Source organism: Tachypleus tridentatus, chromosome 6, assembly GCF_004210375.1.
Source record: "Tachypleus tridentatus isolate NWPU-2018 chromosome 6, ASM421037v1, whole genome shotgun sequence".
In the NCBI taxonomy this organism is placed as follows: Eukaryota; Metazoa; Arthropoda; class Merostomata; order Xiphosura; family Limulidae; genus Tachypleus; species Tachypleus tridentatus.
In genome coordinates this window covers 109,168,434-109,186,735 of record NC_134830.1, presented here as the reverse complement: position 1 = coordinate 109,186,735, position 18,302 = coordinate 109,168,434, and the positions used below count along the sequence as shown (strand labels likewise).

The following is an 18,302-nucleotide window of genomic DNA, read 5'->3' as shown; positions in this document are numbered from 1 at the left end:
CTTTCTGCACTTCCCCACTTCAGAGCTTATACATAGTCTCATGAACTGGTTGTCCTTTCATTTTGGTAGATGATGAAAGTCTGTGTGTCTGAAGCATATATCCATATTTCCAACTCTTCAAATGCCAACATTTTCTTTGTTTTGTTCATCACAACCACAGGTATGTTTTTCAGTTTCAGATACTTCCGTTTGGTCTGACTTCAGTCCCTGTGTGTTCTGCCAAGTTGTCTGGTCATTTGCTAGAATGTTTCACTCTTGAAGCTTTTGTTTTCCTCATTATATAGAGAACTGGCTTTTCTGGAATCCTCATGGACTTAACTCTGTGCTCTATACTCATTTTCTTTGGGCATCTACCCAGGTCAGGTGGCTTATCATAGAAGAGAAGTCATTTTTTTCCCATCAACCCAGTTTCTGATTTATCTTTGTGTTTTTTAAATTCATTTTGGTTGAGAGATATGCAAGTTCTCCTTCTCACTTTCTCCTAGTATATGAGAAATTCTGTATGTTTTGAAGATGTGAGCTTCTCTTGGAGCTCTGATTTTTTTCTTGATTGAGCCTACAGGTGATATTTTCAAAAATATTTAATTGAGCAATGGAGCTTTGTTTGGTATCCCATGGATGCTCTTCTTACCCTTCCATCTTCATTACTAGCAGATAGGTAGATCAGACCTATGTTACCTTGGTGATTCTTCTTTCTCTGTCTCATCTGGATTGTCACGTTTTTTGGGTGCTTCTGTTTTCAGTTGGGGACCATATCTTAACTATCAAAAAGCTTTAGGATTGTGGACTCTTACTGAATCCACTTTTCTTATCAAACTTTTGTTGGTTCTTGCTTTCAGCAAATTCTTCTTCACTTCCAGACTTGGCATGCTGGGTGGTTATGGTGCTTGACTTGCAGTCTGAGGGTCGCAAGTTAGAATCCTCATCACACCAAACGTGTGTTCCCTTTAGCTGTGGGGGTGTTATAATGTGATGGTCAATGCCACTGTTCATCAGTAAAAGAGGAACCAAAGAGTTGGATTTGGGTGGTTGTGATGATCATTTCAGACACATTGATGGTGACATCCTGTAGTACCAGTCTAGGAGGCAACAGGTTGAGAGACCTTTGTTTTTGAACTTTGGATATTTTTTTTTTTAGCCAACAGCCATAACATTTCTTTGTGTGTATATTATATTCTGAGTTGTCTGAATCTGATTGTAGATCAGTTATCCTGACTTGACAAGGTCCTAGTGACAGAGAGGTATTAGATTCTATCATTTTTGGGAGTTGTGTTGTCATTGCAGTGTCTTTGATTAGGACACTTTTGTGTCTTTTATGTTGTATTTTGAGAAAACTTCCACATTCTTAGTCATATGTTCCTAATCTGCAGGTGGATAGAGCCAGAATTGGACTAATTGTTACCCTATATGATTATCTTTTTAATTGGCTCCTTCTTTGTGTTCTTTCGATAGTTCTGACCACTCCTTGTCAAATTCTGTTGGTGGCACTATATTAGTTGACTCAGACATGGTTTCCACTTTTATAGCAGCTGTTTGTATCACTGCCCATTTCTTTCACTTTTCTTCCATGCACTTTTGCCAACATTGCTCTGGTATGTTGTCATTCTTTCCTACCTGCACTCCATCTGCACATGTGGTTTTTGTCTGGTCTCTCATCTGATGGTCTGGGTTTTCCAAACATTTTACCTCCTTTATTTTTTATCCAGTTTGACTATCATCATGTAACAGTTTAGCAGAGTATGTTGGCCACTTACCACTCTTGGTCTGTACATTAGGGGTAATTACTATCCTTCTTTACATGTCACTCTTTTTCACTTGGCTTTATGACAGGGGCTTATCAGTTTTCTTTGTTGCATATTACAGGGTAGTTTTGTTTTCCATCTTTCAGTTTACTAATTTTGCTTCTGTGTTTCAGTCTTCTGTCTTACTTATGTTGTTTTGTTACTTCTCCATTGAATATTTTCTCCATCAGTTCTCTTCTACCTGTCAAAAGCCCACTTAGGCTAATTCAATTACTATAGAATTCAATTGAGAAGCCAAACTACTTTTCTATACTTTTAACATAATAGTGTCAGTGAATAATTCACTTACACTGATTTGTGGGTTACCAGTTGTATCCTGAACTTCAAATAATTGTCTTTTCATCAAAATCCACACATGTGGGTTCAGTTAGTTTAGAACATGTTTTTAACATTTCTCTGAGTGAACTTCCCTTTTACATGACCTTACTTTTACTATGCTCATGCTCCTTTGGTAGCTGCTGTTTATGCTTATCACTGAAGTTTCTGGAAATTTTTATACTCTTCACATCAGTGGATTACAATAACAGTGTATGACTATTATCAAATTATGTAACCAAATGTGCCATAAATATTGCCTTTAGTGGATCTTGTGTTGGTTGTGTTAGAGATGCACACATGCATGGACAGGTTCTTGGTAGGAGAGGTGGTGTTCCCCTCCAGTACACATTTTTGAGGTTAAAGGTAGAAGAACCTCTTCCTTCTGTGGACTTAATATACAATTTCTGATGCTCTAGTCACTCAGCACCTGGGGTCTTTTTCTTGCTGAAAATGTTTGGGTCCTTCTATGTTTCCACACTTTACGTATTGCTGATGCATTCCTGAAAGGCAAAAAGTGTACCTGATTCAGAAGTGTTATGGTCTCCCACTGATGTGCTGCTTTTTAATTCCATGCCACACCTCATAGTCTTTTGTTAGGCACTTTCTAAAAACAGAGCATATTCTCATTGGCCCTTGACCAAGTTCATTGTGGGGTTGTTGCTTTTTGTGAAATTAAGTAAGATATTGTATCAGAAGTTAACATTTTCCTAAACTGTAAATTTATTTCTGATAGATACTTACCTTCTCTCACTTTTCCCACTCATCCTTCCATTGTTTGATTTGGTCATGAGTAATCAGGAAATGATTAATAGATACATTATTGGAAACGGTGCTAGTTACGATAGAGGTAAAGTCACACTCCTGTTGATAGTGGGCTGCTTGCAGGATCACTTGCATATATATGTGCAGAAAGAAGCAGGAGTTACAAAGCTACTAGCAAGCATAAAAATTGGTGCAAATAGAGGACAAGTAGTAATCGAGAAAACGTTTTGCAAGAGAAGATAATTATTTATCAGAAATACATTTTCAGTTTAAGAAAAGTTTTTTACATTAGATACTCTGAAAAAATAATTTTTTGGTAAATCATTATTCTATATTCTAGTGCATTAGACCAGAAACTATTAGTTTTGTATTTCATTACAATAATATCAGCTGTATCTGTGTGAATATGTGTAATATTATATCTTAATTTAATTATCAACTGATTTTTATTTGGTTTCCTTTTGTTTTTTTGAGAGCTTTACTGGAATTTTCCTTTAGATCACTTTTGATATTACTTTAACTTTTTCATTACAGGTTGGGTGGAATCCACCCAGTTTGTAACCATAAAAGTATCCATGCTCTGGTTATGGGTAAACATTACAAGGATTTTGTACTCAAAATATTATGTTTTTGAATTAACTATTAATATGTTTTAATTAAAGATTTTCTCAAACTTTTTCTTTCTAAATGTTGTCTGCCCAACATGCAAAGTAACTTTCATTTAAATACTGAAAATAGTTTTATGTATCAGGAATTTTCAAATTTATAACTTCTAATAATTGTTAGATGTCTTTTAAAAATAAGGAAAAACTTTGAATTTTATGTTTTTTCACTATCAAATTGGATTCTTTGTACATGATTGGTAGATTTGACCAATCTTGTAACCACCATGAAAAAAATAGGAAATAAGTATACATTTTGTTTTTTCTCTAGAATGACTACATAATTAAAACTCAAGAACACAGTTTTTTAGTCTAAATAGCTTAAATGTTATACATTTACATATATTTGATATTTTTATTATATTTACCTTTCAGATGTTTCTGGCTAACATCACAGAAGCTAGAACAGTGCAGGGCACATGCTGTCGTGTTACTATATCCAAGAGTATAAAACTGATTTTTACAAAATAGCTTGTCTTAAATGTGTTTTAGTGGACAGCATTTTATAAAATAGTCACATTTCAGTTATAACACATTATATATGTATATGCATTATTACTATTCACAAATAAGTTCTTGAACTTCATCTTAAAACATAGAACAGTAAATAACAAAGTAATGCAAACAATTGTCTGTTCTAGTTGTGATCTTTGTACTGGTATCCTGCTTGTCATACGTTGCTAAGCCTAAAGAAATTTCACACGTGGAGGACATGAAATGATATAATTGTTTTTTTTAGGTTTTATATATACATTTCAACAAACAAAAAAAAATTATAAATTACTACAATGATACTATAAAATTTCATCATAATTTATCAAATTTCGTAACTAATCTGTATTTGGGTTTGGAAAATTATGAAATTTTGAACAGGCTAAAGACTCAACTTACCAGTATGAAGGTTTGGCTCAAAAGAAAGAGACAACACCATTGTACTTAATAATTTCTGAGAAAACCACATGGAGGATATTCTGAGCTTTTGATTGATTATGCATGTGTTATATATAGAAGTAAGTGTATATAAGAGACTGATTTCAAAAATGGAAAGAAGTGAGCAGGGCGACTGTGTTTGATCCAGTACATCAGCAAGGAAAAAAGGTAGGAAGTACTTCTTTTATATTCTAAGTATCTGATATCAGTAATTAGAGTTTCTAATTTGTACAAAACTATATTTTGTATTTGGACATCACAAGCACATAATTTGAACCAATGCTTATCATCATACTATGTGACACACAAAAATCAATATTTAGGAGTATTCTTTTAATATTTACTTTTAGCTTAAGAAATTAACTGATGTATAATATTCAAATATGAATTATAATCTAAAATTTGAAATCAAACTTAATGACATAATTCCTAAAATAGTAGTACAGTAAACTTTTAAATATAAGTCAACAAGCACAATGACATGACTTTTAACTTGTGTGACCTAAATGGAAAAGCTTAAATGATAAATAAAATTGTGTTTCTTTAAGGTAATAAGAGTAAATAAAATTTTTGTTTACATATAGAGATTAAACATCTTAGTTACAGATTCTTAAAGTGATTGAAGTTGTTTAAATGTTTTTATTAAATTAGTATTGACATAGGTTATGTATTATGAATTACTAAAAAAATGTTTTACCCAGGGCCTCCTTCAGTGAAAATCATTCTGAGGAGAGTAGAAAACTTAGCTGCAAAGAAACAGGAAGACACTGCATTAAAACTTTGAGTTAAGTAAAAAAACTAACCTTAACATGTTTAATACTCTAAATAGCTACAACAGGATTGTCTATGAAGAAGTAGAACAGAATGCCCATCTTCTAAAGCAGTGGTTCTTAACCTTTTTCAGTGTTTGCACCCCTTTCAAATCAGTAATCATTTCTCGAACCCCCTGGAAGCAAAAATGTTTCTTCTTAGGAGAAATATAAAGCATACTCTTATGTAAAAATATAGATTTGCTTTAATTATTCATGGGCATCCTCGCACCCCTTGGGAATCATCTTCGCACCCTATAGGGGTGCGGGCACCCCTGTTCTAAAATCTTTATTTGTCAGTTTCTGCTTCTACATCACACAGGGAGAGTTTCGGAACTTGTTAAAGAGATGAAACATTTTTACGTGTAACATTAATATACAGAGTTGATAGTTAAAATAATGAAATGTGATAGAAAACTGATGGATAGATGTCTACTTGGTGTTGGTGTGTGTCATATCGCAATCTATTCCTTGAAATGGGAGGAGCTGTAAAAGCCAAAATTTATGTATCCAGATATAGTAGTTCTATTACTATCTATCTTTTATGATTTAGTGATGAGGGTAAAAGGGAGCTGTGAGAGATGGTGCCTAGAGCATAAAATTTATCAGGAAAGTATAAAAGTCAATTCTATTTTAAACTTAAATAATTTCCGAATTAAACTGTTTTCTGCTATATGACCAACATTTTCATTAAAAAAACAAAACTCTTTATTGGAGAGTAAATAAAAAAATCAACAAATATTTTTTTCAGTTTTATTCTATACTTTCAGTACATAGACTGAAATCAATAATAGGTTATACGTTTGTTGTTAAGTGACAATTTTGCCAATAATCATTCTTCAAATACTCCATGAAATCATTTTATAAATGATCTTAATTTTTATTGGCTCACAAAGGAATTTACTGACATTTGAATGTCTTGACTGCACTCTTCTGCCTCTTTATTGGTTAAGGTTGATTTCACAAAATTTGCTTATTTCTGTTAGTTGTGAAATGTGAGGTCAGGATATATTATGGAATGGAGGTGGTAGTGCTTACCCTCTCATTTACAATGGGCTACAAGCTAGTTTTTAAACATAATGTTCTGATCAATACATTTAACTGCAGTTCTTTTCTATGGATTCTCTTTTTCTTTTTGTCCAATTATATATTTTTGAAACATTATTTACTTAATCACACTTAATATTTGGATAACATATTTCTTCAATTTGTTTTTAATAAGATATAGTAAAAGAAGAGTTTTTTTTCACCAATGTAAAAACAAAATATTACTAGTATTGCATGCTACTACAGTTAATTATTAAAGTTTTACAAAGATTGGCTAAATGCAAAATATTTGCTGATATTAGATGTATTTTATTTTTAATTCACTCTAGATCATTGGTTAAAAATAAGAAATTCCCAATAGTTGTGGCACTTAAGATTCTTTTAGGTCGTATTAGATAAATTAATCTAGGAGACCTTTATTTACATTTCATTAGCTATATTTTTTTGTGTGCCAGTAGTACTAAGTGTGTGGCACATGCATTCTTGATTTGATTTTATTAGACATCAGAATCTTTATTATGACACTACTCTCAAATTCATTTAGGCAGGATTAAAGTAAATTAATCTGTGAGACCTTGAGTGTGGTCAAATGCAGAAGTTGAAAAGGTTTCATCTTATGAGTCCAAATCTTTAATTAGATCTCAAATTGGTCAAGAGATAACAGAACTTTGAACTTAAAGATTGTACTTAATAAAAAACATGTAGCCATGAGGCCATGTATTAACAGAATAAGTATTTTCATTAATTTTTGAGTCCATTGTGAAAAAAAAAAGATTTAATGGATAAAAAAATCTGCTTCTTTGAGAATATTTTATCATAGAGAAGGATCTGTTGATGTGTAATCTATATTTTTTTATCAGTTACTGAAGAGTGTATTTTTACATTGTTCCTTTTGCAGGACCACAGAGTGTCTTATCTGTAATGTGGGCATTAAACCTTTGGCTACAGTAATAAATGAAAAGTAAGTTTCTTTCTCGATTTTGATAATTGCCTAACTTGTGTAATAGTAAGCTTATTTCACTTTATTTAAAAGATAACCCCCTCCCAGAAGAAAACTATCTTTGGTGAATTTAGTGGTGTTAAGTATTAACTAGAAAAAAAAAAAAATTCAGTTTGTGGTTATGTATCTCTCATGTATAAACAGTTTTAAGGTTTTCTGATTAACTTATTTCTAGATTAATATTTATTTATATACCAGTAACTATGTAGGTAATACTTTTAAACCAGTAGTTGTGCTTTTAAACATAGTTGTAACTTTAGTCAATGCCTGTATTTTTTCAGGATACAACATATTAGTATTTTTTGTCATTTATTTGTGATGTGTATATTCAGATTGCCAGTTGTAGTTGTCATCAAGGTATTCATCTGATTCATCAAATAAGAAACAGTAGTGAGCCTGATGGTATTACCTTAGCTGAAACTCTAACTCATACATTTCTAGGCTGAGATTTGCTTGTTCCATTTAACTGTTGCTGCACTAAGGTAAAAAATCTGTGATTTAATTTGCAGAATAATTTTAAATCAAAGAGAAACTATTTATAATGTGTATTCTCAATTTTAATATGTTTTCTCTGTTGTAGTTTGAAAACTTGAGATTAATTACTTTTGTCAGTTTGTTTCGTGTCTCTGGTATTGGATCAGAATTGATTACAATCAGTATAACTTAGTAATGGTATTATATGCATTTGATCTGTTTTTCATTGTATCCAGTATTCTAGAAAGATATTAGATTTTAGTACCACTTTTTCTAAATCAAAAACATGTTTATTGTAATAGTTTCCACAGTGGCAACTAACAAAGGATTGTGAAAAGCTGATTTTTAATAGTTTTATTCAACATATCCTTTTGCTGTTGTTGTTTATCATTTTTAATGCTTCATGTTACTTCTAAATAGTTATGTAAGCATTAAACATGTACAAAAGTTTTCAGATATAATTATGTCATTTTGAATCAGTCAGTAGAGCTTTCTAGGAAAGTTGAAGGTATTAATATTACTGTATTTAATGAAGTAAAGTACTTCATGGAATCTGAAGTATTGAAACTAGCTAGAAACAGAAAGTCTCTATATGCACAATAAAACTGTTTCAAAGTCTCTTTCTCATATTGTATCAGTTATGTACAAATGGCTATCCAAATTATGCCATTTTTCCCTTTACCTCTTCTGTATGCTGAACCATATTATCATTGCCTTAGCTTGCACAACATTGTGTTTTACTATTATTTAGGATGTATTAGTGATTACTTTAGTCAGTAAAACAGACTTGTGTATTTTTGCTGTTTTTCTGTTCAGTAGGCCATTTTAGACCATTAATAATTCTCATCCCTTATGTTTTCCAATATGATATCCTACTTGTAAGACTTAAAATGCTAAAAATTTGGTTTCGTTACCTTTGTAGAGCAGAATACAGATGACCTATTTTGTAACTTTGTGATTAACAACATTAAATCACAAACAGTATCTCTAGAAGTAAAACATCTATTATATTGTAATATATCTACTCATACAAAACAGCTTTTCTCAATGAGTACTGCTCTCTGTCAGCACAAATTTTCAGTGCTCTCCACTAGCCTTCCACCTTTCATTTCTGTATATCTACATGCAAACAACTATGTAAGCAGCTCTCCGCCAATAGGACAACACAACAAATTCCCATCATAACCAACTACCTCTTCACATTTACATTTGTTAATCACTTCATGACTAGCAGTAGTAATGAACAAATGTGCTTGTTTTGCTCATAAGTTTACTCTATTTCTTTATACTACAGACTTAGTTTTTATTTACCAATTTTTTATTTTTCTGTTTATGAATTGTGAAACATTGCTTTTCTTTTTCCAACTTTTCTTACTTTTTCAGAGATCGTTTTGCTAATTTTTGTGAATCCCATCCTGTGACAAATGGTGCCTGAGCTGGTGTGTTTTTTAGTTTGTCTTTTAATCTGCACTGTCTATCCTGTGATCAGGCTCAGTGTAAATTAGATTGTAGCTCTTTATATCCTGGAACTGGTGTACAGTTACAGGTGTTGGTTGTGTGTCTCAGTTCAATTGGAAGTAATGTTGAAAAATTAGGTTATGCACAGTGTAGAGATGGTTTGTGGTCTAGGACCTTTAGTTGTTCTATCTTAACCTTTTGCATCTTAAATATATTTATTCCAGACTGTTCACTCATTGAGACACATGAATAAAGCATATAGGGATTGCTGCCCATCTCTATGTGATGTTGAGGGGTTTCCTACCATGCATCTCATGTGTAATTTCGGATGCTATTAAGTTGAATGCCTTTGATGACAAAGATCTTCTTTTCAAAATAGGATATGATGATGACCTATTTTATTGTCTCCAATGTATTTTACCTTTTTTTCTAGTGGAATATGGAAGCCCTTGCAACTTACCAGCTCCTAACTGCTGGGGTGGTTAATCATGGATGCCTGTCTTCTTGTGTGATGAATAATACCACTCAGTTGAGAGTAGGGTGCTGGCATTCTGTGGGTGTCAGTGGTGCACATATCACTTTAAACTGTGAACATAATGTTTAATTTCACCAGGATTTGATTGTATCACTATGCTGTGTTAATTTCTAGATATCTGACTGATTACTTTTCCACCATGGCATTCCTTCTTCCTCAGAATGTACATTGCTGGTAGGTCTGGTGTTGATTGGAGGTAGTTCAGCTAAGTAAGTCCTTACATGAGTCCCAGTTAGTATGCCTCCTCTTAAAGTGGACAGAATGCAAGATGCCTAATGCTATGAGGATTGGACTGGAGATGCACCCCAGGTTTGCAGTCCCTCTTTCTACGACCTGCTGGATGTTGGTTCTTGGTGGATCTGGAATTAGCTGTCGCTGGATATAGCATGTATCCCCACTTTTGTACACCTGGGTATCTTCCTTCTATGGAGTGGAAGAACCATTTGCAATGCCACTAGGTTTGGGACCAGAGATGTCTTCCTACTGGGGTTTTTCTCCTTCGTACCATCCTGATGGATAATGGATAAGGTGTTGGTTGGTTTTGTAGTTTAGATAAGTGGAGGTGGAATTTGTTACAGGACTTTATTTTCCCTACCAATTCCTGTATCAAGATGAAGAGGTGGATAATCCTTTATCAACCGTGGTACTGATCTACAATTCCAGATACTGCCAAATGTTGCATGAGGTCAAACTACCACTCCAATGTTGCACTCTAGTCACTTGACACTCTGGGATCCCATTGATCGGTAATATATATTGTGGAATTTCTTTGTTTTTTTTTTGCTTTTTATAATCACGACACAGTCATAAGAAGTGGATCATGTGGCATGAACTCTTGATGAGTTGTGACATTTTCTTTTTCATTTTGCACCTCATGGTTTTTCTTTGGGTACTTCCTGGATGGGGATTATTTTTTCACCAGCTCTCCACCAGTTCATTGTGGGATTCTGGCTGTCTTGTGAGGGAGGTAATATATTGTGTCAGAAGTTTTATCTTCCTAACGTGGAATGCATTTCTGATAGACACTTACCTTCACTCACATTTTACATTCAGCCTCCACACTTCTGATGATATTTGGTGTAGGTCTTCTGAACAATCTAAAAGTGGTTTTTGAAGGCAGATGTTCAGAGGGTACTAGTTATGAGGTTACATCACACTCTGTTGATGGAGAGCTACTGCATAGTAATTTACATGTAAATATGCAGAAGTGGGAGGTGAAAAGCTAATGGCAAGCATTGAAAAGTTGCACAGATAGAAGGCAGTATTAATTTAGAAAAGCTGTTTTGTTTGTAATGTAAATTACTCTCTGTAAAATCGTCATTCTCAGATAAACCACATTTATTATTATCTTCAAATTTGTTTGGTTACAAAGCTATCAAATAGAAAATCAGACACCTTCTGCTACACTCACTTGTGACATCTTCTCTTTCATAATTCATTAATAGTTCTGTGTTTAGTTATATATTACATATAACTAATAGAAATTCAAGGTTTTTATCTATTTAATGACATGTTGTGTAATGTTATATTCTGAATGGTTAAATATAAATTTTTATATGCAAAAATGGCTCGTTTGGGTTGAGAAAATATTTTACGTAGAAGAGCGAACAACGTTTCGACCTTCTTCGGTCATCGTCAGGTTCTCAACAAGTGGGTTTCTTGACATCACTAAATATAAATTTTACCCACAGTATCAAAATTATTCTTGCCCATGAGAAAGTTAATGACTAACTTGAGTCAATTTATTAGGACTGTTTCACAGAGTTAGAAATCCAGAACATTTTTGAGAGGTAAGAGAAGTTGTCTACATTATCATGTTGTTAATTATATTTTAAGGAGCATTGTTTAATTAAATCAGTTATTATGTACAATACTTTGAGTAGTATAAACAATTAGGGTTAATTCTCTTTGACAACTGAGAGCAAAGAAACAAAAGATTCAATGTGTATTTTAATTATTGTGTTTCATATATATTTTTATATATAATTATAAAAGTAACTAAAATGTAAAAATAGGGATATTTTTAGATTAATTAAGATTAGATTAAGTAAAATAAATAATAATATAATAGAAATATTTCATGCACAGACACAAGCTGCTGGTATGGGTAATGTAATTTGATAATCTAAAGTGAGCTTCCCTGAGTGAGTTACAACTTATAATGGCATGGGCATAGTTAGTCACAGTTCAAACAGCAATAAAATTTAATTATAAATAGATGTATATTGTTATGAACTTGGAGTTACATATGTTAAACTATTGTAGCTTCATGTTGCAATATAAAGTATTTTCAGAAATAATAAATTTAGATTTATTTTAATTTTTTCTCATGATTTTCAGGGTCAATCAAACTGAATTACTACATTTGCAGTTCATGTGGAGAAAATAACATATACCAAAATGTCAAGCTTTACTGAAAGAAAAAAAAAATCTTATTTATGAGATATAAGAAATTCAATTACATGAAGAAAGTTTGAGATTTTTGAGATAAGGAAATGTATTTTAAATTTTAGCATGAAAAATACTTTGGACAGAGACTGTTTAAAATAAATAATATATTCATGGATAAATCTTTTATTTTGTTAAAAAGACTTTGCTAAAAGTCTTTTTCTATATGTAATGACTTATAACATTAAGAGAAATACTGCCAGATTTTGTGAAAATATACACACCATATTTAAAATTAGAATTATTAAATTTAAAAACTTTTAAACAAGTAAAAACAGGTCATATGATTGGTCATATAGACCGAGTCTGTAATGAGAGAGTGAAAACAATTTTGGAGTCACAAAATGTCATTGTAGTCCATATATCTACATCATGTCATGCTGTATTGGAGCAATAGCTCTGCATCTTAATTTCTGTTGACAAAGAATGTGATTACAAGGATTTTATATTCAAAATACACCATTCCTTCCTGCATATCTTCCATAATCTATCTAGTATGTAATGAAGATAGTTTTCCAGTAGCCATTTCAATTGCCTAGTTGCACAGGAAATTTAGAGTTCTATCTGACAATAGCAATAATGCTCATTTCACTTTCCAACTGCTTGAGGTATGTGATGGTTAAGTGCAAGATATTACTAGAAGCCATATTTTAGTAAACCCATGTCCTCTTGTTCTTCATTTCCAGATGTATTTCTTCCTTGAATATATTTTGTATTGTTGCTTGTGGTACATGGACATCTTTTGCCACAGACATTTGTGGATTTTCACCTGTTACAAGATGCCACACTTTACCAAAGCTGGAATATGATTTGTTGAAGATGTGTTTTTGGATGGTCTTGGTACCCAGTATTATGAAATGACAGATAATGTCAAAACATAGTTCTGACACATTCTATTCCACTGGAATTTTATATCAGCAGTGGTTATTTACATCACTTGCTAATTTACTTACTTAAAATTGTTTTCATAAAATCTACTCTCCACTATTGTTGTATTACATTACACACTCATATTGCCACTATAGCAGTTATCTTCATTACTTTCTGGTGGTGGTTGTGATTTAAATGTTATTGTTAGCAGCAAAAGCTTGTAACAGGATTTTATGAGGTTCATTTTTTTCCCTTTGGACTACAGTTGATATCAAATTGCAAACATTTATATTTCAATTAATGCTAGGGTTTCTAAAATTACTACAGCTTGAGTTGAAGGTACTAAAAAATTTTGACAAACATGAACATTATTTTATTAGATTTATGCATAAGCTTTTTACAAGAAAGCATGTTGATTTGCGAGGATAATTTTATTAAATGATCACAGTAAGGCACAAATAACAAATATATAGTCATGCCTCAGTGATATTTTTCATGTAGTATATTTTGAATACTTTGTCTTTTTAAACAAATTAATGTGAAGACTTAAATTTAATAGAAAAACAATATTTGTGTACATTCATTAAACTGCAACAGATTGATGTACTTTATCTTTTTTTGTTTTACAAAATCATGAACAAAATGGATGTTCATTATTTTAAAAATGTTTAATGTGAAAAAAATCCTTCTTAGTTTACCAGTTGTGTTTTTTCTGCCCAAAATATTTTTATCATGTTTTTACTATTTATAAAGTAATTTTGATATGAGCTGGGGTTTAGTGCTCTCCATGTGGTGTGCTTTTAGTTCTGATGGTTGCATTTAACATTTGCCCAAGAAGTCTCAAACATTGAAAGTATTTTATATCTGTATGTTTCTTTTGAGTCATCTTATTAAAAAAAATGTTGAAAATGAATTTTTATTTTTTGGGGCAATTTAAAAACTGAAATAATTCAACCAAATTAAATTAGTTGGATAATATATGCTGAACACCACCATAGCCCATTTCATAGTTTTAGGTTTCTTGTAACTGTTTATGTTTTTGAGTTAAATGCATCAGGGTATTTCTCTATAAAGTGCATAGAATTTATGAGAAAAGTGATGTTTATTCAGTAATTTAAAGTGTTACAGACTTCTTACTTCTAAATGGTAAATCTGGTGATTAGATATCAATCTATCTTATTTAGTAGCCTGTTATAGCACCTAAACCTATTTAATGATTATTTAATATTTTTTTTATTTCATTACAGTTTACAAATGAGACCAAAAACTCAAACACTTTCAAATAATTCACTATTCTTTTACTGTTTGACAACTAATCCACTGTCATCTTCAAATAGAGTCCTGAAGAGGTTTATATGTTAGTAGAAACAGAGGTTGGGATTTGACCCTGAGCCTTCTTGTTACCAATACTGTCATGCTATTTAGTAGTCTTTCCCCAAAATAAGTATCCAAATTTGTTGAATTCTATGGTAGTTTGGCCAGTGTACACATCTCATCAGCTAGATGGATGTAGATAGCTTCATTTGTAAAGAAAGAAGAAATGAAGATTTTTACATCCACCTATCAGATAAAACACTCTTTAAACCTAGCACAGAAGTTTGTAAAATTTGGATATCCCTCCTGAAGAAGATTGTGAAGAAAATATCTAAAAATAACATTAAGTAGTTTATTTACAAAAGTTTAGATTATTTTGAAACTCCCAATTTGTCAAGCAAGCCAAAGGACTAAAATAAACGCAAAATGCTTTAACCATATTTACTCCAATATCTTTAAAACAAATTCTTGCACTTTCTCATCTTGCAAAGGAAACCCCTTGCTTTATTCTTAGCTAGAAGATCTTCAGGAATGGAAGACAGACTTTCAAATGGAAAACAGTGTGAAGTGTATTATTCCATAAACCAACCAGTTTTGAGCAAAAATCTAATACACTTGTATTATTTTGGAAGAATAGCTGCATCAAAGGATTATCATTCTATACTAACTACTATAGTGTGCAAAATGAGACCAAACATTACTCTCATCTTGCTCAGTACTGAAAAAAAAAAGACTTTACTATTGTTTTAACATCTCCACCTTGTATTTCACCTTCCATTACACCATTCTCAACCATAAAAGTCCCTATTGTTGTGAGCATCGAAAGTATGATACAGAAGCCAATCTATACCTTTACATCATCCACTGTTTTGAATAATAAAACTCTAAACCAAGAGTGTACATCCCATGAATTAGAATCACAATCACAATATGCTGTGGCAACTCTAACTTTACATGGTTGGAAAGATGGTGGTGAAGGCCATAATAATGGAACAAGAGTGCTAACAGGAACAGCAGTTATACCAGCAAACAATATAAACAACAACAATGCATTGTCAAAAGAAACTTTCTGTACACAAAAACCAGAAATAATGTCATGAGGATCTTACAGTTATACAACTCTTGTCATACCAAGTGTTATTATTGTTAAAGGTGTTCCTACAAATTTGAAAACAAGGTATTTGCTAAGGAAAACTTGTGCCAAAACTTAGGATATCAAAAGTGTCAGAAGAGAAAATGTGTTTAGGCACTGGTAAGGAATTGCCCCATATTTCTATAATGCTGTAAAGATGTATTGTAAGATATTGAGTGTTGGGAACAGTCAAAAAAACAGTTGTTGCATCTGAATCTAGAATGAGTCTTAGCAGTGCCCCTGTTTGTGTTCAATCTGTTAATAGTGATTTGAAAACTACTACCATTACCAGAACAGTCCAAAGTTGTAAATTATTTGTTCAGTGTGAGTAGTAACAAAAGTATCATGGGTTTAGTTTCCACAGCTGGAGTTACTGTTGCATCTGGATCTGTGTATATTCATGCTGGTGAAAGAAATCTACCATTTACCACAATGATTTCTGGGAAGTCTGAAGTTTTGACTTAATCTCCAGTACACAGTTGATTCAAAATCCTGCATCACAGAAATCCAATCTACAAGGTGAAGAAAAAAGTTAGTCTGGTTCAGATCAATATGTTGCAATTAGAAGGTCTGGAAACCCAAAATCTGTTTTTATTACTGCTCTAACAACTAATACATGTTCCAAAATATTTGGGATAAAGAAGGACACCTAGACACCAACTATAATGTTTATGGCAATAGACAGTCACTCATGTCAAAAAACATCTGATAGAATTTCAAAAATGGTAGTCAGCAATCTTTCAACAACTAATTCTGCTGTACTTGTTGAATTGCCTGCTGTGGTTCAATCTATGTCTACAGATAGTCATGATTCTAAATCTTTGTCATTTTTTTTTACAGTCCATACAACAAATGTTCTAGACAAGACAATAATATGTTTCACTCTGAAGAAGTTAAAACTAAAAAAAGAAAGTGGGAAACATGCAAAAAAGTCTCAAATTGTTAGTGGGGCCTTTACATTTAGTAAAAGTTCTACTGGCTTAGTGAAGAGGACTCTGGGAAGCCATTCAGCAAACGAATCTCAGTTTTTCTCATGATCTCACAAAGGAAGTGCAGCACCTTTAAATGATAAATGGTCCAAAGAAATTTCAGCAGAGTGCACCACTCAGATAAAGGTTTCAGCAACATTGATTAAGTCCTTTCCAACTACTGCAGGAACTGTCTAGATCAAAACTGAAATATCAACTCGTTCTCTGTCATTTATTAGTGATGCAGTGCGAGTGAGTCTAATGATGATGGATGATAATTCTAGTGGATTGCCAGGTAAGGGTTGTGGATACTAGTTAAATATTAGGTAAAAATAAAATTACAGTTATTATGTTTGCTTACATTGCATGCTATTTTAAAATAGGTGTCAGTTATGATAAAGTATAGTGCCATTATTATATTTTTACATCTTCATTTCAAAATGATTTTGACTGTTACTTTTCAACTTATTTTTGATAGCATATATTTTATATACAGAAATAAAAATTAAGAAAATTGTAATGTATCTTAAATAAAATAATGGTATGCCCAAAAAAATTTAGTAAAACTATAATGGATGTTCCAAAATGTTTTCTATTTTAAAATTTAATAGTTTAATAACTAAGAAAATACAGACCTGCACTTTCAACGTTTTGTCACCCAAGGTCATGATATAAAAGACTTTGAATATTATTGATTAATTTATTTTGTGAGTGAATATTTTATTGTTTAATTTTGATTAATTAAGAGCTGTGTTTATAATTTAATGACACTCAGACTATCAAACGTTGAGCAAAATACATTGACATTGAGAATATAAATATTTCTAGAAGGCAGGTAGGTGGTTAATTGATAAACATGTAAATAGTGTGAGACAAACCAAAATAACAGGCAGACAATAGTAGAATAAAGTTATGGACAAGAAGAAAATTTGGCATGAACTTAACTACCATTGAAGTTGTAGTTTTGATAATTAGCATAGGCCTAACATTTAATATGTTACAGTAAGATTGACAATAGAAAAGAAGATTTTATATATAGTGTTTATATGCTTATAATCTCTATAATGTGAAGAATTTGTTGTACCCATGTTTAATGTGTTTCAAATATATACATATGTATGTTATTTTGTTAAAAAGTGAAGTGCATACTGTTCATTTATTGTTGAATTTATTACCAACAAATGTTCAATTTATTTTATCTAATGTTGTAAATATTCAGGGGGTTTGAATTGTTCATAAAACATAAAGCTGCACAACACTTTTCTGTTTTGTTTACTAACAATTTTGTTACAGAACTTTCAGGTTGCAAGTCTTTGCATAAAATTTAGGGTAACTCCAAAGGTGCAAGGTCAAGATAATACATTTAAAAACTTCATATGTATTTATGATCATGCTTAATTAAAGCACAAGTGTTGAATCATGGTTGTGGTTAAAAGTCGAAGTCAATTAAACATCAAGAGTTTTGTGTCACTTATTGGTTCTTTACTGGAAACATGTTTGGGTAACAGTTGTACAAAATATATGAATCAAAATTTGATAATATTCAAAACAGTTGAAGTAAAATAACTTATTAATAATTGTTTATCAAAATAGGATATTGCTTTACATTGTTCATGAAAGATTAGGATATTCTTTTGCTTAAATTTATGTAGCAGCCAAGATCTTTATTTGATCGACTTGCAAACTATGTATAAAAAGTCAAAATAACCTTAAAATCAATTGTAAGATTAGTACTAGTTATGCACATATTTTTTTTGTTAGATGATACATGGA

The 18,302-nt window shown here is 31.8% G+C and overlaps 1 long non-coding RNA gene across 4 annotated transcripts in view; it reads left to right on the top strand.

The window, feature by feature from the left end:
* Window positions 1-18,302, top strand: part of LOC143253281 (uncharacterized) — a 50,243-nt gene that overhangs the window by 23,121 nt on the left and 8,820 nt on the right. Inside the window, exons 2-6 of one of the 4 annotated variants that reach the window (XR_013029487.1) lie at window positions 4,418-4,642; window positions 5,176-5,258; window positions 7,229-7,291; window positions 7,663-7,812; window positions 12,138-17,085. This is a non-coding gene — a long non-coding RNA (uncharacterized LOC143253281). Of the gene's footprint in view, window positions 1-4,417; window positions 4,643-5,175; window positions 5,260-7,228; window positions 7,292-7,662; window positions 7,813-12,137; window positions 17,086-18,302 lie in introns of those variants that run through there. The other 3 variants (XR_013029484.1, XR_013029485.1, XR_013029486.1) reach the window with 3 other exon arrangements.